This window comes from Camelus ferus, chromosome 18 (genome assembly GCF_009834535.1).
Source record: "Camelus ferus isolate YT-003-E chromosome 18, BCGSAC_Cfer_1.0, whole genome shotgun sequence".
Lineage (NCBI taxonomy): Eukaryota > Metazoa > Chordata > Mammalia > Artiodactyla > Camelidae > Camelus > Camelus ferus.
The window spans coordinates 18916706-18939754 of record NC_045713.1 but is presented as its reverse complement, the minus strand read 5'-3'; the positions used below and the strand labels follow the sequence as shown (position 1 = coordinate 18939754).

At 36.8% G+C, this 23049-nt stretch overlaps 1 long non-coding RNA gene across 1 annotated transcript; it reads right to left on the bottom strand.

Annotated features, from left to right (window-relative positions):
• Window positions 1-7502: 7502 nt before the first annotated feature.
• On the bottom strand, window positions 7503-23024 carry LOC116657560. Its single transcript, XR_004312700.1, has 3 exons — window positions 22971-23024; window positions 21350-21539; window positions 7503-7745 (listed from the first exon to the last, which is right to left on the bottom strand). It is a non-coding gene; the product is annotated as an uncharacterized LOC116657560 (long non-coding RNA).
• Window positions 23025-23049: the final 25 nt, after the last annotated feature.

Below are 23049 nucleotides of genomic sequence, written 5' to 3'. Positions count from 1 at the left end.
TAAAAAATGAAAGTGGAGACACTACTGCCAACCTTACAGAAAGAAAAAGTATTATTAGAGAATACTACAAATAATTGCACAGTAACAAATTAGAAACCCTAGATGAAATGGATAAATTACTGGAAACATACAAATTACCAAAACTGATTCAACAAGAAATAGAAAATCTGAACAGATCTATAAGAAGTAAAGAGATTGAATCGTAATTTAAAAAAACAAACAAAGCATTTCCCAGGACCAGATGACTTCACTAGTGAATTCTACCAAACATTTAAAGAATATAAACTCTTCAGAAAAAGAGAAGAGAAGAGACCACTTCCTAATTCATTTTATGAGGCCAGCACACCCTGATACCAAAGCCAAAGAAATCACTAGAATAGAAAACTATAGACTAATATCCCCTATGAATATTAATGCAAATATCCTCATCAAAACACTAGCAAATCAAATTCAGCAGCATATTAAAACAGTTACACACCATAACCAACTGGAATTTGTCCCAGGAATGTAAGAATGTTTCAACATATAAAAAAAAAAAAATCAATATAATACATCACATTAATAGAATGAAGAAAAAACCTACATGATCATCAAAATTATGCAGAAAATCCTTTGATAAAATCAACACCCTTTTTATGATAAAAATACTCAATAAACTAGGAAAAGAAGAGAATTTCCTCAAAATGATAAAGCCCAAAAATGATTAACCCATAGCTAACAATATACAGTTGATCTTTGCAGGGGTTAGGGACACTGACCCTCTACACAGTCAAAAATCCATGTGTGGGTGGAGGCTATAGCTCAGTGGTAGAGGGCATGCTTGGCATGCATGAGGTACTGGATTCAATCCACAGTGCCTCCATTAGGATAAAAAAAAAATCCACATATAACTTTACAGCCAGCCCGATATATCCATGGTTCTGCATCTGAGGATTCAATCAACCAAGGTTTGAGTAGTACCATAGTACATATGTATTGAAAAGAATCCATGTATGTGTGGACCTGCCCAGTATAAACCGTGTTGTTCAAGTGTCAACTGTACTCAATGGTAAATGATTAAAAGCTTTCCCCTAAGATCATAAACAAAACAAGGATTCCTACTTTGGCCGATTCTATGCAACATGCAGTATTATAAGTTCTAGCCAGAACAATTAGGCAAGTAGAAGAAATAAAAGACTTCCAAATTAGAAAGGAAGAAGTACATTTATCTCTTTTCACAGATGATATGCTCATATGTAGAAAACCCTAAGGAATCCACCAAAAATTTTGGAGCTAATAAATTAATTCAGCAAAATGGCAGGATATAAAATCAACACACAAAAATTGGTTGTATTTATATACATTTGCAACAATCAGAAAAAGAAATTTAAAAAATAATTCCACTTGAAATAGCATCAAAAAGAATATAATACTAAGGAATAAATTTAACGAAGGAGATCAAAGAATTGTACACTGAAAACTACAAAATATTGCTGAAAGAACTTTAAGGAGAACTAAATACATAGAAAAATTTCCTGTGTCCATGGATTGGAAAACTTAATATTGTTAAGATGACAGTACTATCCAAAGTGATCTCCAGATTCAATGCAAATCCTAACAAATCTCAATGTGGTCCTTTAAAGAAATAGAAAAACCTATCCTAAAATTCATATGGAATCTCAGTGGACCCCAGTTAGCAAAGATCATTTTGAAAAAGAAAGAAGTTGGAAGATTCACTTTCCTGGTTTCAAAACATACTACAAAGTTACAGTAATCAAAGCAGTGTGGCACTGGCATGAGGATCAACAGATAAGCCAACGAAGTAGAACAGAGAATCCAGAAACAGACTCTTACATACATGGTCAGTTGATTTTCAACAAGTGAGCCAAGACCATTGAATGGAGAAAAAAGACTCTTCTCAACAAATGGTGAGAGGAAAACCAGATATCCACATGCAAAAAATGAGGAGACCATACACAAAAATTAACTCAAAGTAGGTCAAAATAGGTCAAAGATCTATAGCTAAAACTATAAAAAAATCTTATAAGAAAACATAGGGGAAAATCTTCATGATATTGTATTTGGCAAAGATTTCTTGGATATGACACCAAAGTCACAAACAACAAAAGTAAAAATAGATAAACTGGACTTCATCAAAATTTAAAACTTCTGTGTATTGAAGAACACTACCATGAGAGTGAAAAGAAAGCCTATAGAATGGGAGAAAATATCTGCAAATAATATATCTGATAAGGGATTAAAATCAGAAAATATAAAGAAGTTCTATAACTCAACCACAACAAAACACAACCCCATTTTTAAAATGAACAAAGGACTCAAATGGACATTTCTCTCAAGGAGATATACAAATAGTCGATAAACACATGAAAAGATGCTCAACATTATTAGTCTTTAGGGAAATGCAAATCAAACCCACAATGAGATAATACTTTATTTTATATCCACTAGAATAGCCATAATAATATTTTTTAAAAAAGGAAAGTGACATGTATTGGTGAGGATGTGGAAGAAACTGGAAACTTTGCACATGATTGGTGGAAATGTAAATGGTGAAGCCACTGTGGCTGTTCTTCAATAAACTAAACATGAAATTATCATATGACCCAGAAATTTCACTCCTAAGCATATACCACCCCAATTGAAAACAGGTGTTCAAAAACAGATGTATACTAATTTTCATAGTATCTCTATTCATATTAGCCAAAAGGTGGAAATAACCCAAATGTCTATTGACAGATGATGAATGGATGAACAAAACATGGTGTATACATACAATGGAATATTATTCAGCCTTAAAAAAGAAGGACACAATGACACATACTGCCACAGGAATGAACCTTGAGGACATTACGCTAAGTGAAATAAGCCGGTTACAAAAGACAAATACTGTATGGTTCCACCTTTATGAGGCACATAGAATAGTCAAATTCACAGAGGCAGAAAGTAGAATGGTGGTTGTCACCAGCTGTGGAGAGAAGGGAATGGAGAGTAATTCTTTGATGAGTACAGAGTTTCAGTTTGGGATGATGAAAAAAGTTCTGATGATAGCTATACAATGTGAATGTACTTAATGCCACTGAACTGTATACTTAAAGATGGTTAAAATCGTTAAGTTTTATGTCCTGTATATTTTACCACAATTTTAAAAAATTGGAGAAAAAAAAAAGAAAGAAACACTGACACATGCTACAACATGGATGAACCCTGAAAACACGCTAAGTGAAAGAGGCCAGACACAAAAGTGCACATATCATCTTATTTCATTTATATGAAATATCCAGAACAGGCAAATCCATAGAGACAGAAAGCAGATTAGTTGTGCCAAGGGTTGGGCAGAAGGGGGACTAGGAAATAACTGCTTAATGGATTTGGGGTTTCCTTTGGAGTGATGAAAGTTTATTGGAACTCCTTAGCTGTGATGACTGCACAATACTATGAATGTACTTAATGTCACTGAATTGTACTCTTTAAAATGATTAAAATGGTAAATTGTATGTTATGTGTATTTTACCATTATTTTTAAAATTGAGCTTATTATTTTTCCTTAATATGTACTCTTTTTACTGCATCTTCACCTCAGGTAACAGTATCACCATCCACCCCAGTCTTCCAAGCAAGAAACCTCTGAGTCAGCCTTGACTCCACCCTCTCCCCTTACCCCACACATTCCATCCATCATCAAAATTGTCTCTGGTATCCTTCCCCTCCTCTCTGTGCCTACTGCCTTTGATTACTTTAGACTCTCATTATTTCTCATCAGGACTACTGCAGCTCTCTCCTAACCCTTCTCACTGCCTCCAGTTTCTCCTCCCTTCAACCCATCATGCACATTGCCTACTCAACTAGCTTTCTAAAAGAGCAATCTCAAGATTCTGCTGCCCTGCTAAAGTCAGACCTCTGCTGACTCCAGGAGAAAGTTCCAACTCCTGATACATCCTTCACAACCTAGCCTTAACCATCCAGCATCATTTTTCCATCTTTCACTCCAGCCACATAATGTCTTGCACTTATAGCTATTCCACACCACCATATTTTGGCTAGCACTGTACTCTCTTCGTGGAACACACTTCTACCTTCAACACACTTTTTCTTTCCTCAAGACCAACCTAAAAGGTCACAGCAGCTCTGATGTTTTTCCTCCACTCTCAGAATTGAGCCTCCATCCCCATCATACTTCTGCAACACTTGTTACAGTAAATCACACCCTGCATTTTAGTTTTTTGTAGAAAATTGATCTCCTTTGGATTGTGAATTCCTGAAAGGCAAATACCATGTCACATCTTCCTCATCTCTATAACCTCAACCCTCAACACAGTACTTGGCACGTGGTGGTCTCAAAATGTTGGTGAGCTCCCTCTCCCATTCCCCTCAGCAACTGTTCTAAATCTCTCCTACTCTCCTCAAATCCTTTCCCCAACCTCTGAAATGTCCATCTGAACTGTCAGCAGATGACCTCACCAGAAAGAGGCCATCACCATGAAATTCTGTAATTTCTGCCCTTGCCATACACCTCCACCTCCTACATACACTTCCCTGCATACCCATCCAAATTTTCCTCATCACTGCTATTCACAGAGGAAGATGTGTCCCTCCTCCAGCCCAAGGCCAATCCCTTCGCTGTGCTCCAGAATCCCTCTCATCTCCTCAGTACTTCCTGAGTCATCCTTCTCTCCCTTTACACCTAGATTCATTCAACAAATATTTACAGAGTAACTCTGTGTCTGGATGCTGGGATTATGATGGCAAATGAGTTAGATAGTGTTTCGGTTAGTGTTCCATAAAGCTTCCACTATAGTAAGAAAGATAGACAAGTAGTTTCTAAATGGACAGGAAGGAAAGGAATACGAAGATACAGGGAATAAGAGGTAGGTCACTTTTAATAAGGAGGTCATAGAAGGGTTGTGTGTGTGTGTGTGTGTGTAGGTGACATTTGAGCAGATGCCTGAAAGATGGGAATGAATTTTCTACGTGAAGGTCTGGGGGATGAGGATTCCAGGTAGAAGGAACAGCAGTGCGAGGATTCAGAGAGAAAAAGACAAGCCAAGGTTGTCTCATTGGCCTATAAAGCCCTGCAAGCTCTGGCCCCCGTCACCTCTCTGACCCCATTTCCCACTATCCTTCCCCTCCCTCAGTCTACTGGCCACCTTGCTGATTTTCAATTATGTCAGGTCTACTTTCACCCTACAGCCTTTGTGCTGGCTGTTCTCACTGCCTGCAAAGTTTTCCTTAGACATTTGCTTGGCTAACTGGCTCAGTTGTTTGTCTTTGCTCAAAAGTCACCTTCTTGACAAGGCTTACCCGACTACCCTTTAAAACTGCTATTCATATCCCCCTACCATCATGGACACTCCTGATCCCCATTACCCTACTTTGCATTTTATTTTTCTATGGTGCCCATCACCTTGTAACATACTACATAACTGACTTATTCATTAAGTCTACTGTTTATTGTGACTGCCCCCTCACTAGAATGTAAGCTTCATGAGGGCAGGAGTCTTTGTTTTGTCATTAATGTATACTAAGGACTCAGAATAGTGCCTGGCACATAATAGGCACTTCACACTTATTTCTCAAATAAATTAATCCTTCAAAACGTACCTCAGATATAAGGTCATTCACAAAATTTTCTCCAGCTGTGACCAATCCCCACTCTCTCCCAAACAGATGAAATTAACTCCTCCCTTCTTTAGGCCAGCTTTGTATCTTGTACCATTGTCGCATTTTCCAGATGATATTGCAGTTTGTACATCTACATTACCAGGGCAAGATTCGAGACCCATCTGATTTATTTCTACATACTTGTAGAATTACTGTTATTGACAGCTCAGGACCTAGCAATAGTAAACATGTATTATTTTGATCAATAAACTAATAAAAACACACCAAGATCAAAAGTCTGGAAATACTCCATTGGTGAAGGTGTAGGAAGATAGGCCCACCCACAATGTTGACGGGACTGTAAGCTCTCTGCAGGACAAAGTGAAAATATCTATCAGGTTGAACATAAATTTTGAGCCAGAAATTCTACTTTTAGGAATTTATCTATCTCATTTTCTCATTCATGTATTCTAAGAAATATTACAAAGATATTCACTGTGACATAGTTTATAATATCAAAAGAAAAAAAAACAGCTTAAATGTCTCATCAGTAAGGTCTTAAACAAATTTTAGTACATCTATAATAGCATACTCTGCAGCTGCTATATAGGATGAAACATCTACATGCACAAATGTGGATGGAATAAGTTCCAAGATATATCAAGTGGAAATAGCATAACTCAGGTACACATATAGTATGTTAATATGTATGTGTCACAAAAGGGAGGAGATTAGACACACAGATGCCTATATATGCACAGAATGTTCTGGAAAGATAAACAATAAACTCTGAACAATGGATGCCTCTAGGGAGAACTGGAGTATTAGAGGTCAAGGTGAGGGGAATGCTTATGTTACACTCTATACTCTGTTACTGTTTGAATTTTTTATCATGTGTGTTACCTTTCCGATAATAATTTTAAAAATTTTAATAATAAAAGAAGCCTCAAAGGTGCATATTGGGCAAGGATGGAGAAGGATTCAGCCCTCCATTATGCCTTAGGTGATTGATTGATAGAAAAATGTCACTTCTTTGTCAGGAGCCTCTGTCTTCAGTCTCCCTCTCTTGGTGAGAAAGGGGATAAGAGTGGATCTGGAGACATGAACTGGGAACCTAATCTTGCCATAGACCCATTCCTTGAAAGATGTGGCCATGGCCCACTGGACAGTGTCCACAGCATCTTGATTCAGATGTTAAGATCCATATATTATGTGAGAGGCAGTGTTTCCCTGCAGTGGCCATATTCAGAATGGGGGTTCTGAGTAAGGCCCAGCCTGACATTATGAGGATAGGAAGATTGTCTTGACTCTAAAAGCCAGCACTGGCCAGGAGAGTCTGGGGTGCCAAGAGATGAGGGCTAACTCCGGTACTAAGGAAACGTTTTGTCATGCAGGGAAACTGAAGCAGAAACCTTGGCCCATGAAGCAGAGGGAAAGAGAAAGGTAGGGGTTTGGTAGGCTTAAGTGTTCCTAGGGCTCACCTCAGGCAGTCAGAGGAAGGCAAAGGTCCCTGGGCTTTTTGGAGAATAGAGTGAAGGACATATGGTGTGAGAAATGGCAAAGATACAGAAAGGGAAGTGAATTAGTGGGGTATAACCTCCATCACTAAGCCTAAAGCCTTTTCTGTTCCTTCCCAACTTCATGGGCCAAAGCAGATACCAGAGAATTGTTGGGTTCCTTGCTCTTATCATTCTAGGGCTGGAAAAGTCCTTAAAGATGTTTTGAATGATGTTAATATCCTTCCATACTCTAAGCTCAATTCATACATTCACAGAACTAGCAAAACCATCAGAGACCATGGGACCTGGTATACAAGGCCCTTCTCCTGCTTTCTCCTCAGGTGAAGCAGGTCTGGAAGAATTTCCCCCACAATCTTTCTCTGTCTGGCCCAAGTCCCAGCTCCTAGTAAGAAACCCATACCTCAGACAGCTCCACTTTCTTCTCCAGATCCAGCTTAAAGTCAGGAGGCGGCACAATGCTGAGAAGCCCAGAAAGTCCCCCAGATTCCTCTGTGGTCAGGCCAACTTCATTAAAATGAATTTTATTCTCTGAGGATTTGATCATGGAGGTGTTACTGCTTGCTTGATCACTGTTCCTATGGCCACAGGCTCACAGTGAGAAGGGAACAGGTATATATCAGCATCTTCCTGTAAAACAGAGATTTGACCTCATTTATAGTCAAACATGCAGCAGGCAACCTTGCAAATGGCACAGCATGAACAGAATTAAGAGAGTTCTGAATGACTTAAGTCAAAAAGAATATTAAATAAAACAGTACATGTGAAAGTATGTGTTCTATCCCTGGTTCAGCTTATGTTCTTAATAGCTGTTAACGATTCATAGCAGTATTAACCTTCATATCCAGAAGGGAGATCATCCAACTGAAAGGTTGTAAATTGGTAGCCATCAGGCCAAATAAAACCCATAGACCTGTTTTGTATGATTTCAGTGTCAAAAACTTGTTTTAAGTCAACTTTTTAAAAATCACTATATTTCAGTGAAAAAAAAAATCAAATTTCCAGTCAATGCCCTCCTGTCAAAGGCTATCAAGAACAAACCTACAACTGAACAAAGTTGGGTTTACTGACTCATTGCAATGGGGAAGACCACACAATATGGGAAACTGTGGGACATCTCAGATGTTAGAAATGACTTATTATAGGACTTGAATTTGTGTTAGGTTTCTGGGGAAGATTCAAGGAAAGAGGTTTTGCTCTGATTTAGATGCTATGAGGAAGTGGGGAACAGTTCTATGATTGAGTATCTTAAAACTTTTTATCTAAAAGGTGTGAGAAAAGGAGCAAGACTAAAGCTATTATTGATAAAGAAGCAGAAGTAATTTATATTAGGTAGGATGGGGATATTTGGTGATTTCTGTTGTTTGGATAATGTTCTTGTTTTTGTCTGTGTTCAGAAAGGATGATAGGGTTGTCTTGTTTTTGTCTTGATTCATCACAGTGACAGAGTGGCCTTGTCTCTGTGATATTAGTGTTCTGCAAAATTGTTTATGTTTATCAAGAAAAAGCAACAGTCTAACTATCAGTGTCATAACAGCTCCTATCAACACCAAGGCTTAGATGATAGTGCCAGGTCAGCTCCAGGCTGTCACAAGATGCTTTCTCTTCCTCTGTCTCCCTCTTGGCCAAGGGCACATGGAGTCAGGCCTCAGGACTTTAGCCTACTACCCAGCTCTTTACCACTGCCAAAATTTTGTTCATCAGGAGACTTTCAAGAGAACATCTATAGTTGGACTAAGGCTAGTCTCTCCTTCTCCTCCTCTTGCAGGATGAGTCCCCAAATCCCCTGACATGACGATGGTTGCACAGTAGTATTTAAAATTCTGACCAGAATACAGCCAAGTGCATCACAGGAAATTAGCAGAAACTAAATGGTTAGTAATCCTTGTAATAGATCCTGAAGGCAGGGGCCTAGATTACCAAACCCTGGCAATGAAAACATGTCCCAAAATCCAGCTTGTCTTTTTCAGCAATTCAAGTGATTTTGTTTTTTTCTTTTAGCATAGTCACAGGCAGTTCAGCTTGACCTGTATTTATATAGGTGCAGCAAGAAGTGTTTGCTAAAGCCCAAATTTCTCCTTGGTTGGTTAGTGACTTTAAATTTAAATTGGTTGGGCTTCTGAGCAGAAGTCGTCAGTTATGATGTCTGCTGAGATCAGAGACAAGTTTTGGATCACCTTTTCCAGTAGTATTCTCTCTCTCTGGGAAGTGTAGCTCATACAGCATGCATGATAATGGAGTAGGTTATCCCTCCTGGGAGTTTTCCTGAATAGCCTGCCTCATTTTGGAGATTTCTGGAGAAGTGGTAGTTTAAAATATCTGAAAGGCCCTTAACAATTACCCTGAATACACTGGATAAGTTAGTATACAGCAGGTAGGTAAAAGCCTGATGTCTGCATAAGAAGTTGGACCCTACTAAGGCATAGGTTGTATTGGGAGTATAAATAAATATTTATCACGATGGGAGTACCCAATTTTTGGACCCTTGAGGTGGACAGATTGCTTGAGTGGAGTTACACAGTTTCTGCAAACAGGTTGGAGTGTCTCAGGGGAGAATAAACTGACTATTGCAGCAAAGATAGCCCCAACATCAGTTCCCATTCCCAATGACCTAGGTTTTATCTGTAGAGCAATAATGGCCTCAGTAGAAGCATATTGTTCAGGTCCAAGTTTTTCAAGACCAAACTTTGCAATTAATTATGTGAGAAAAACTTAAGGCCAGAAAGGACCTATAGAAGGATATCTACCTTCTGAGGTGTTTGAAGTTATTAAATTTTTTTGTCAGCAGGATTAGGTGGGAAAGCAACAGTTCCAGGAATGAGTTAAATTCAGGGCAATACCTAAGGTCTGAGAAATATGCACTAGCATATTTTTCTTCTTAAGCAGCAAAAGGAGACCACAGTGGGTCAAAAGTAACAGGATGAAGATACGGGAGATCATATTAAGAAAACTTTTAGTCAGTTAAAGACAGTAATAGGCAAGATTAGTAGGAGAACAAAGGGTATGAAAGTGGTACTGAAGAACCAAAAAAATAACCTTGTTCTGCATAAGCTGTTTATGTGTGCAGTTAGCATCTTGTTCCTTGGACAGAAGCTGCCCACAGTCAGCAGATTTCCAGAAAATGTTTGAGAATCCTGTTTGAGGTCCCCCAATGGATTGGATGCCCACTACTCTGGAGAAAGTGTGAATGTCTTTTTACTTAGGAAATATGCATCAAAAGATCAACAACTTGGAGTTTTATTGTTGTGTCAGTTATCTGTCAAAGGTCCTTTTTGTAGAGGCTCAAGGGCAGTTTCTTTCTGATTGTTTTCCAAAAGACCAAATCTCCAGATTTCAGATCACGCAGAGCTCCTTAGAATGGTGTTTTGGAAATGCAGCTTGCACCTACTGGTGATAAATCTGGAAGTAATATACGAATCCCTACAGAAGTTAGTCATATAAGTTGATAATGGGATCAGTCTAGGATTGGAAGTAATTCCCAAATGCATGAATAGTTAACTCCTAAGGACTTGTGAGTCCTGGAGGAAATTGATCTTATTGTATCAAGGGCAATGACAAAACTTCAGGTTTCTGAGAGTTTTGATAATTATGAGTTTTTCTCATTACCTTAATTCTCTTTATTTTTGCTGAAGATAGTGGATGATACGGACAGTGTATTTTCCAAATAAAAGGTAAATGGTATACATAACTAAAAAAAATAATGGTACCAGTGAAATATGTCTTTGTTACTGGAGAGATAAATTGAGACCCACTTCCCCCCAAAGTTGGGCATTTAAAAATCAAGCAATTTTTCTCCACCAGTATGTTCACAGCTCTCCTGCAAGAGAAAACCTCAATCCACCCAGAGAATAAACAACAATAGCTAGAACATACTTATAGTTCATTTGGAGCTGTTCACGGGGCCTCAAGGCTTTGGTTCTTGTCCATGTCCTACCTTTGTAGTCTTGCCAGGAATATGTCACTGGCAGGTAAGATGTGCATTGGAAAATCCTCAGCAATGCCCTTAAAATTACCCTGACCCAGCTTTGTTCAATGTTGTCAATTTATGTCTGGTATTTAGGCAATATCAAGAAGCATTCTTGCTAAACTCCATTTTTATTATGGCTATTTCCTTAGATAACAGCAAAACATCTATGTTTTTAATTTGCTGTCTATTTTCTAGGGATAACTAGAGATGTCAGGGAATCTCTTTTTGGATTAAAAAATTTCTTGAAATAATAATAGATTCACAAGAAGTTGTAAAAATAGTATGAAAAGGGTACCACATACACAGATTCTCCCAGTTGTAACATCTTACATAACTATAGTGCAGTATCAAAACCAGGAATTTGATGTTGGTACAATCCACAGACCTTATTCAGATTTCATCAGTTTTACATACATTCATTGCATTTGTGTGCGTATATACAGTCCTATGCACACATAGAATTTTATCACGTGTAGATTTGTGTCACTACCACAATCAAGATGCAGCACTGTTCCATTACTACGAAGATTCCGCATTGTATCCCTTTATAGTTACACATCTCCTCTCTCCACCCTACTTCACCCCACCCCGTCTTAACCTTTGGCAACTACCAATCCATTTTCCATCTCAATAACTGTGTAATTTCAAGAATGTTGTATAAATGGAATTATATAGTATGGAACATTTTGAGATTGACTTTTTTTTTTCACTCAGTATAATTCCCTTGAGGTCCAACTAAATTGTTGCATGTATCAATAGTTCCTTTTTATTGCAAAGTAGAATGGTAACCAATAGCTGAGAAGCCTAAGAGAAGACAGTGAGACAACCTGAGATTTAACAATAGCAGAAAGCTGTTATTACCGCTCCTAGGACTCCAGGAACAAATGGTTAGTGCTACCAGATCCCAGAGCTTGGGTCTCTTGTTGAAGATGGAATCATAGCCAACCTCTCCTGTGGGAGCTGGATCTATGTGAGAGCTAGTGTCATCATGGCGGATGCTACTTAATGTGGAGATAGGAGTTAGAGTAGAGGAGGGTGCTAGTAGAGAAATATCCTGGCTTCTGCCTTCCTCCTGCTTTACGTTCTCCCTCTATTGCCTTGCATTGGCTGAACCCAACTGGAAGACAGATGACTGGCTGCCTGGTATGGGTAGCCAGCAGTTGTCACCTTGCCACAAAACTGAATACATCAGGATTTAATAGTCCCCGGACAATGAATAACAACTAGGGGCTTCTCCTTCTTCATGAAAGAAAAGGAGTGTGGCTGGGTTTACAGAGTTGCAGTGACGGACACTGACATCTAAAAGAAAAACCAATATTATTTCATAGGCAGATAGGCCACCAGCCAAGAAGTACTGAGTATTTTCTGTCAAAAGAAGAGTCTTTAGAAAGAGGAACCATTATAGTTAGTAGAGACTCTAGAACGAAATCAAGGGAAATTTTCACATATTCTGCTACTGTTGCTATAGCTCTTAGATGAGGAAGATACGCCTTGGCTACTGGATCTAATAAAAAGCTGAAATAAGAAGTAGGCCTCTGATGATCCCCATGTAACTGACCAGTACCCTTAATGCTTGTTCAGATTTTTCACGAACAAATTAAGGAAGGGGCTTATAAATCTAAAATTCTGGAAACAGATCTTTCTGTAGATGGTTATCATACTAGTCTTCATGCTTAAATATGACATGCTTTTTTTAAACTTGAAAATTATACAACCTTAGACATACATTTACATTAACATAACTTTACTCATGTGAAAATAACTTGGGCAGAAAACCTCTTTTTTCAATTTATTAGTTTTTTTTTTAAGAATTATGAGTTTAGTAGACAAAAGAGCTCTCATAATAGTTTTGAACTAATTAAATTTGGAAAATTCCAGATAAACCTAATGATTCCTATTGTTCTTCATTTTATAGAATACAGGAGCAGATCTTTGTGCTATTTAATGGCTATTTTAGGAAACCCAAAGATAGTTCAGGCACAAAAAAAATCCTAATAATTTTATTAGTCTAAATTTGGGTCCTGAATTTAGGAAAGGCAAAATCAAGAATAGTGGAGGAAACAATATGTAAGTAATAAATATCTAAAGAAAAGAAGTATTTATAGGCAATGTTGTAAAACACACAGCAATGAACAACAATGATTATTTGGAATTTAATTTTTTTCAAAAATAAAAACTCTTTTAAAAAATTATTTAAGAGTATGTCAAAAAGCACCAAGAGTTAACAGAATACTTTTAGTGACAAAAAGGAACCTCTACTAATCTGGACATGAAATAATCATTTTACAGAAAAAAAAGCCAAAATTCTCAGTTTCCTCCTTTTATATATTATTCATGTAACAATTTTTAGTAAATGATTTATTACTATACTTTAATATATGTGTATTTAGACATACACAGATGCATAAATATACAAATATGTAATAAATTGAAAATTTCAAAACATAATTATCATATATGTATGTTCATGTATAACTGAAAAATTGTGCTCTACACTGGAATTTGACACAACATTGTAAAATGACTATAACTCAATAAAAAAAATTTTTGCATCTTAAATGCAAAAATTTAGTAACAAGAACAATTGTTTTAACTTCTCACATCCTATGAACATTAAGCATAAAATAAATGTAAATTTAATTTAAAAATATATAATTATCAGTATATTAAATCAAACAATGTATATATCATATTTAAATTACCACCTTCATAAATTATAACTGTCTCAACAAATAAATAGAAATGATAACCATTATTTTGTATACATATTCTTATTTTGTATTGTACTTCTATTATTATTATACCTAGCATAGTTAACCATTTATATTATCAAAGTAACTGATTTTTTTTTTCCAGACACAAGGGAAAACTAGAGAACAGAAAACTAAGAATTGTTTAGCTATTTCTTCCTATGAGTATACATTTAATACCACTTAAATAAATTTATAGTGGCAAAAATAAACATATTTATAATATATATGAAGTCACTTGCATTTTTTTCATATTTTATTAATCTATTGCCATTCTAAGAAACAGGATAAAACTTATACTTAATGACCAATGTTTTTTCTTTGTTTCTTACATAGAAACTGTCTGGGCATCTGAACATTATTTATTAATTAACTTAATCATTTGTCTAAGGTCTTAAAATTAATTGAAGATCTGAAAATTATAATTTTTGGTAGCATATTAAATCCTTATGATTTGTAACACTGTAAATATTTATCAAAATTAGGCCTTTTAAAGATATATATACTTATTATTTCTTTTAGTTGAATACAATTACATATTTTTCTTTAATTTAAATAATATACTCTACCAAACATTTAAAGAATTAACACCAATCTTTCTCAAACTCTTCAAAAACTAGAAGAGAGGAAACACTTTCTTCTCATTTTATGAGGCTAGTATTACCCTAATACTAAAACCAGGCAAGGACACTAAAAGAACAGAAAATTACAGGTCAATATCCCTGATAAACATAGATGCAAAAATCCTCAATAAAATATTAGCAAACCAAATTCAGTAATACATTAAAGGGATCATATACCATGATTAAGCGGGACTTATTCCAGGATGTAAGGATGGTTCAACATCCACAAATCCATCAATGTGATACACCACATTAACAAAATGGAGGATAAAAATCATATGATCATCTCAATAGATGGAGGGAAAGCATTTGAAAAACTCAACATCCATTTATAATAAAAACCAACAAAAAAACTGGGTATAGAAAGAATGTACCTCAACATAGTAAGGCCCACAACTAACATCACATTCAATGGTGAAAACTGAAAGCTTTTTCTCTAAGATCAGGAACAAGACAAGAATGCCCATTCTCGCCACTTTTATTCGACATAGTATTGGAAGACCTAGCTAGAGTAATTAGGCAAGAAAAAGAAATAAAAGCCACCAAATCAGAAAGGAAGAAGTAAAACTATCTTTGCAGGTAACATGCTATTATATATAGGAAACCCTGAAGACTCCACCAAAAAAACTGTTAGAATAAATGCACTCAGTAAAGTTGTAGGACACAAAATCAATATACAAAAACTAGCTGTATTTCTATACACTAAAAAAAAGAAATTTTTAAAAAATTCCCACTCATAATAGCATCAAAAAGAATAAAATACCTAGGAATAAGGTTAACCAAACAGGTGAAAACCTGTACATTGAAAATTATGACACTGATGCAAGAAACTCAAGACACAAATAAAGGGAGAGATATTTGTGTTCATAGATTGGAAAAAGCAATCCAAAGCAATCTACAGATTCAATGCAATCTCATCAAAATTCCATTGGCATTTTTCACAGAAATAGAACAAATAATCCAAAAAAATTTTAGGGTACCACAAAAGATCCCAAATAGCCAAAGCAATCTTGAGAAAGAAGAACAAAGCTGGAAGCATCACACTTCTTGGTTTCAAAGTATATTACAAAGCTATAGTTATCAAAACAACACACGGCATTGGAAAAAAACAGACACATAAGAGTATATCTTAAAAAGTCTCATCAAAAGAAAAAAATTGTAACTATGTATGCTGACAGATGTTAATTAGACTTATTACAATGATCATTTCACAATATATACAAATATTGAATCAGTATGTTGTACACCTGAAACTAATACGATGTCGTATGTCAATTATACCTCAATTTAAAAATTAGGGGAATATAAAAAACAGACACATACAACAACTGAACAGAACAGAGAGCTCAGAAATGAACCTATGCATATATGGTCAATTAAATTTACAACAAAGAATATGCAATGCCAAGAATATACAATGGGGACAGGATAATCTCTTCAATAAATGGTGTTGGGAAAATTAGACAGCCACGTGCAAAAGAATGAAACTGAACCACTACCTTACACCACATGCAAAATGAACTCAAAATGGTTTAAAGACTTGAATGTAAGACTTAAAACAAACTCCTAGAAGAAAACATAGTGGGTAAGCTCCTTGACATTAGTCTTGGCAATAATTTTTTGGATTTGCTACCAAAAGAAAAGGCAACAAAAGCAAAAATAAACAAGTGGAACTATGTCAAACTTAAAAGCTTCTGCACAGCAAAGGAAACCATCAACAAAACGAAAAAGCAGCCTATGAAATGGGAGAAAATATTTACAAATCACATGTGATAAGAGATTGGATATCCAAAATATATAAAGAACTCATATAACTCAATAGCAAAAAAAAAATCCAATTTTAAAATGGACAGAGGAACTGAACAGACACTTTTCCAAAGAAGACATACAAATGGCTAACAGGTATATGAAAAGGTGTTCAACATCACTAATCATCAGGAAAATGCGAAGCAACACCACAACGAGATACCTTATACTTATTAGAATGACTGTTACCAAAAAGACAAGATATAAGTGTTGGAGAGGCTGTGGAAACAAGGGAACCCTGTATACTGTTGGTGGGAATGTAAATTGGTGTAGCCACTATGGAAAACAGTATGGAGAGTCTTCAGAAATTAAAAATAGAACTACCATACGATCCAGCAATTCAACTTCTGGGTATCTAATCAAAGGAAAAAAAATCACTATGTCAAGAGATACCTGCACCCCCATGTTCATTACAGCACTATTTAAAATAGCCAACACATGAAAATAGCCTAAGTTTCCATCGACAGAGGAATGAATAAAAAAAGTAATACTTATTTATTTATTCACTTATTTCAATCAGAAAAAAGAAAGAAATCCTGCCATTTGTGACAACATAAATAATAAGTGGGCCCTGAGGGTATGATGCAAAGTAATACAAGTTAGATAAAGAAAGACAAATACTGTGTGATATCACTTACAGGTGGCATTTAAAACAACCAAACTCACAGGAACAGAGAGCAGATTGCTGGTTGCCAAAGCCTGGATGCAGGTGGGGATGGGGGAAATGGATGAAAGTGGTCAAAAGGTACAACTTCCAACTATAAGATCAATAAGTTCTGGGGGTATAATGTACATACAGCATGGTGACTATTTTAAAAAGAAAAATTTCAAAAGATAAATCATATATGAAAACTAAGATAATTTTCTTAACTTATGAAATCAATATAAAAATTAAGAATGTTTAAATCACGAGAAAGCTAATCCTGATCTGTACAAACCAGAATATTGTGCTGGCATTATTTTCACATGGCAAATTAAAATGTAAAGATACTGGATCATGCCAAAAGCTCTTGTTTTATCTTGGAACTAAAGCCTTATCTCATCTGTAACTGTAATTACAAAGCCTATTACACAAATATAAATTTTTCAGTGCCCACAAATGAAAAATACATAGTTTAGAAATTCTTTTAGACATTTTTTTATTACAGTTGACCCTTGAACGATGCGGGGGTTAGGGAATGTAAGGAAACAACACCCCCATCCCCCACCACTATGCAACTGAAATCCAAGTATAACCTTTAAAATTTTTTTAATTAAATTTTTTTTGCAGGAGGGGAAGTAACTAGGTTTATTTATTTTATTTATTTCATAGTGGAGGTACTGGGGATTGAACCCAGGATCCTGTACATGCTAAGCAGATACTCTACCACTGAGCTATACCCTCCCCACCCCAGTATAACTTTTGATTCCCCACCAAACTTAGCTACTGGGCTACTGTTGACCAGAAGCCTTACTGATAACATAAACAGTTGATAAACACATATTTTGCATGCTATATATATATTATATACAGTATTCTTACAATAAAGTAAGCTAGAGAAAATGTTATTAAGAAAATTGTAAGAAAGAGAAGGTACATTCATAGTACTGTATTTATTGATATTGTGAGTTTACATTGTCTGTTTATGAGATGAATCATCTGTCAGGATCAACATCAGAATTGTCTTATAGAAAACATTTTAGATATTTTATGTATTACTAACATTAGACATCAAAAATGAAAAGATAATGTGAAAAGGAAATTCACATTTATTTACAGATATAACAATTCATGCACTGATAAAGCAGCAGCAGTAATATGATTGCCTTCTGAAGCCTAGTGTGGTTGACAGTGCCATGTATGGTCTGTCAATGTTTGTGTGTGTAAGTTCTGATAAATTTTCACTTCTTATAATAGTGTATATGTTATGGTAGTAATAGACTAGTATCTGCTTATATTTTATGTATTCATGATATACCTAACTTTTTCTTAATTTTTTCAATATTTCTAAGCTACATGTTTTTTCAAATTGTTGCATATCTCAAAACTTTTTCCCAATATATTTATTGAAAAAATCTACATATAAGTGGACCCATGCAGTTTAAATCCATGTTGTTTGAGGGTCAACTATATTTAACTGACTGGATATTCCTAGAGTGCACACATTTCAATGAAATAATTTTTATTAGTTAATCTTGAAAGGTTTCCAAGAAAGGAAAATGGACAGCAAAAAAAGTGAGAGGAAGCTATTTCAGACAAATATGAAATGATCACTCTAAAAAGCTAATCCAGATAAAACAATATGAATGCAACCCCCCCAAGATTTCAGCATATACATATACACACAAAAAGAGTGGCATTTTAAAAATATCATAGGTACTTGACTATTTATTTATTTATTTATTTATTTATAATTATTTTATTTCTTATCTTTTTCTTTTGGTGGGGGTAGGTAATTAAGTTTACTTATTTTTGGAGGAGGTACTGGAGATTGAACCCAGAACCTTGTGTATGCTAAGCATGCACTCTACCACTTGAGCTATACCCTCCCCACTGGTACTTGACAATTTAATAGAGCTATACAATTTGGAAATCAGCATTTATTAATCTCCAAAGTATGGAAATGAAGTGTCACCTATGTTAAACAAAATAATCTCTCTCTTTTTGAAGAAGAATGGAGTTGGGCGAATCATGAGCCCTGACTTCAGACTATACTACAAAGCTACAGTAATCAAAACAGTATGGTACTGGCACAAAAACAGACACAAAGATCAATGGAATGGGATAGAAAGTCCAGAAATAAACTCCAGCACTTACAGTCAATTGATCTACAATAAAGAAGGCAAGAATATAAGTCGAGAAAAGACAGTCTCTTCAATAAATGGTGCTGGGAAAACTGGACAGCTACATGTAAAAGACTGAAATTAGAACATTCTCTAACACCATATACAAAAATAAACCCAAAATGGATTAAGATCTAAATGGAAGACCAGATTCTATAAAACTCCTAGAGGAAAACATAGGCAGAACATTCTTGGACATATATCACAGCACTATATTTTTTGAATCAGCTCCTGGAGTAATGGAAATAAAAGCAAAACTAAACAAATGGGATCTAATTAAATTTAAAAGCTTTTGCGCATCTAAGGATACCATCAACAAGATGAAAAGACAACCTATAGAATGGGAGAAAATATTTGCAAATGATACAACTGACAAGGGACTAATTTCCAAAATATACTAACAGCTCATACACTTTAATAAAAAAAAAAAAGCAACCTAATCCAAAAATGAGCAGAAGACCTAAATAGACATCTCTCCAAAGAAGACATCCTGATGGCCAACAAGCACATGAAAAGATGCTCAACATCACCAGTTGTTAGAGAAATACAGATCAAAACTACAATGAGATATCACCTCACACCAGTCAGAATGGCCATCATAAAAAGTCAATAAATGATAAATGCTGCAGAGGGTGTGGAGAAAAAGGAACCCTCCTACATTGTTGGTGGGAATATAAATTGGTGCAGCCACTATGGAGGACAGTATGGAGGTTCCTTAAAAAACTACAAATAGACTTACCATATGATACAGCAATCCCACTCCTGGGCATGTATCTGGAGAAAAATATAATTTAAAAAGACACATGCACCGCAGTGTTCACAGCAGCCCTATTTACAATAGCCAAGACATGGAAACAATCCAAATGTCCACTGACAGATGATTGGATAAAGAAGATGTGGTATATATGTAAACATATATAATGAAATACTACTCAGTCATAAAAAAGAATAAAATAATGCCATTTGCAGCAACATGGATGGACCTGGAGATCATCATTCTAAGTGAAGTAAGACAGAAAGAGAAAGAAAAATGTCATATGATATTGCTTATATGTGAATCTTAAAAAAAAGGACACAAATGAACTTATCTACAAAACAAACAGACTCACAGACATTGAGAACAAACTTATGGTTACCAGGAGGTAAAGGGGTTGGGAAAAGAAAAATTGGGAATTCGAAAATTGCACCTCTTGGGGAATGATGGAAATGTTATCTATCTTGATTGTGGTGGTGGTTCCATACGTGTATACATTTTTCAAAAATTCATTGAATTGTACATTTGAAATACATGTAGTTCACTGTACAGGAACCATACCACAAAAAAGGTGTTAAAAAATAATCTCTCTTTTGGACAAGCAAAACAATCTTCTCATGAGGATTTTTCCTCTTTTTGTTCTAAGGTACCTCTCAAATAAAGAATCTTGTTCTTGTCCGAAGTTCCCCAAAATGGCCACTGCAATTCTAAATTGTCCCTAGTGAAAGTGTGCCAATTAGAAAGATAAGGGTATGAGTTAGTAATTGTGAGACAACACGAAGGAATCAGGCATTTGGCCCAATTTTAGTTGAGACAAGGGTTTATAGAGATGCTGCTATGCAACCGTGTATCTCCAGAACTTGGCCAAAAACCAGCTGTCATTGATCAGGAGTCAGAAACAATGCCCTGATTCTGGGCAGAAGAAATGAAACAAAGCAGTTCTCAGGAAAGACAAAACTGAGGAAGAAGTACTTGTAACGGTTTGAAGTGGCAACCTGAGGCAGTTTATTTAAAAGACACTGGTTTGAGGATACTTTCTGAATTCCCCAGTTTCTAGCGCTGGTTGTAGGATAGATTTATTGGGCCTTGGTTGATAGTGTGCTTTGTCCGGTTAATTCTGATAACAAATGACCCCAGCACGCTAACTAGATACATGACCCCCAAGCAGCTGGCATCCCCAGCTTCTCAGAGGGACAAGTTGTGTTCAGCCACCAGAGACTGAGCAATACATAATAGCTTTGTGATACCCTTAGACATCCAGGACTGCATACCCTTTCTTTCTCTATAGACTTTTTCTCTTATAGACAAATGACATTCAAAACACTTGACAGGGGGACAGACCACAGGAGCAGGTGTAGAAAGCCAGAAAACAATTTCCCCAAGGAAAAATAAAAATCTGATTGGATAACCAAAAAACTGAAGGGGGCCTTATTCCAAGGAAAACAAACAAAATAATCCCAACACTCAAGGGTCTCAACAAAACACCAGAGCTTAATTCAGCAAGAACTTACCTCCTAGCCATGGGCAGGATGGCACCTCAAACAGTTGGAGACACAAGGCGTCTCCAATGTGCACATCATTACTGAAGTTACTAGAGTGGAGGGTCTCAGTCCAAGGTAGTGAGGGCTTCAGCTGAATCTCTGTGGATCCTCCATTTCTGACAATGCCCTCCGGCCAAAGACACCAGGAACACACCTGTAGCTGAACAGAGGAGATGGCATACCATGGGGCACCCATCCTAGGCACCCCCAGTAAACGTATATTAGAAAGGATTTATTACAGGACTGAGGCTTGTGTTAGATGATTGTCTAGGAGGGTTTGAGAAAGATTTGCTCGAGGTTGGATGCTGTCAGGAAGTGGGGATAATTTTTTTTGGTTATCTTAATTCTTATCTAGGAGTTAGGAGTGGAGCAGTGCTAAAGAAGCAACAGTCACTCAAAGTGTGAGGGAGAGTGTTGTGTTTGGTCACTTTTGTGGTCTGGACAATATTTTTGTTTTTGTGTTCAGGCATAATTATGGAATGGTCTTTCTCTCAATCCGTGAGTGGTTTTCTCTGATGTTGGTGTTTTATAAAATTGTTTATGCTCAGCAGGGCAACACCATAGCCTAGCTAATAGTGCCAGGCCCCCTGCTAGCAATACTGAGGCTTCTGAAAGAAGACTGCAAACTAGTTCCCAGTTGTCATGAGCTGCTTCTCTTTTTCACTAGCTACATTTGAAAAATCAGAATTAGCAACCCTCTTTGATAAAACATGGGCTCCTCAGGTCACCATAGGCCCCATTACTTCCCAGTACCTTGTAACTGGCCCACCCCACTCATTTACACTCCTACCTGTCCCCTGGCATTTAAATTTGCACCCTTGACTAAGCAGAAAAGGAACCAAGCAAGCCCAAAGAGAAGTGACTTGCCCGAAATTACCCAGTGATCTGATGTCAAGTCAGAAACTACAACTTCCGTGTTTAGTTTTCCCTCCAGCAAATTCCCCTGCTAGACATTCAGGTTGTTAAATCTCTGATGTATCAGCTTCTCAACTAAATGTAGGTGAGGTCAGATAAAAACACCTCTCCCACACTTTATCAACGTGTTCCTAGCTTACTTATTTCTTTAGGGGTTGGGTATCTCACGACATCGCCTAGGATTCTAAGAACTTTGCCAGCTGCTCCATCCACCTCTGACATTCTTTCTGCTACTCAAATATGCCAAGTGTGTTCCGCCTGAAGGTCTTTGTATTTGCCCTTGGCTCTGCCTGGAACTCTAGGCTCTCACACCTCCAGGTGGCCGCTTCTTCTGAGCTTCAGCTCAGTATCCCTTCCTCAGAGAAGCCCTCCATGACGACCTTACCTACTCACACCCTGCATGCCCTAGCACTACTACCACCTCCTCTGGGAGAACACCCGCTCTTTGCCTCCTTTAAGGGCTTTCTTGGTACTTTGTCCGCAGCTCTCCTCAAAGGCGCAAAGCTGGGAGGCGGGAAACTTTGCCCAATCCTCTGCCTCTCTGGGCCCCAGTTTTCCTTTCACGCCCAGGAAGCGCTCTGAGAGCACAGATTCGGGGCAGGGACGACGCTCTTCACATCAGGCAGGCCAGGCGCCTCTTAACTTCACGTCTCCAGGACTGACTACCTGAACGCACCTCGCGCAGCGCCCAGCACGGGCGCACTCCGCGCGCAACCCCTCAACTGGCCCGAAGACAACACGCATGCGCCGAAACT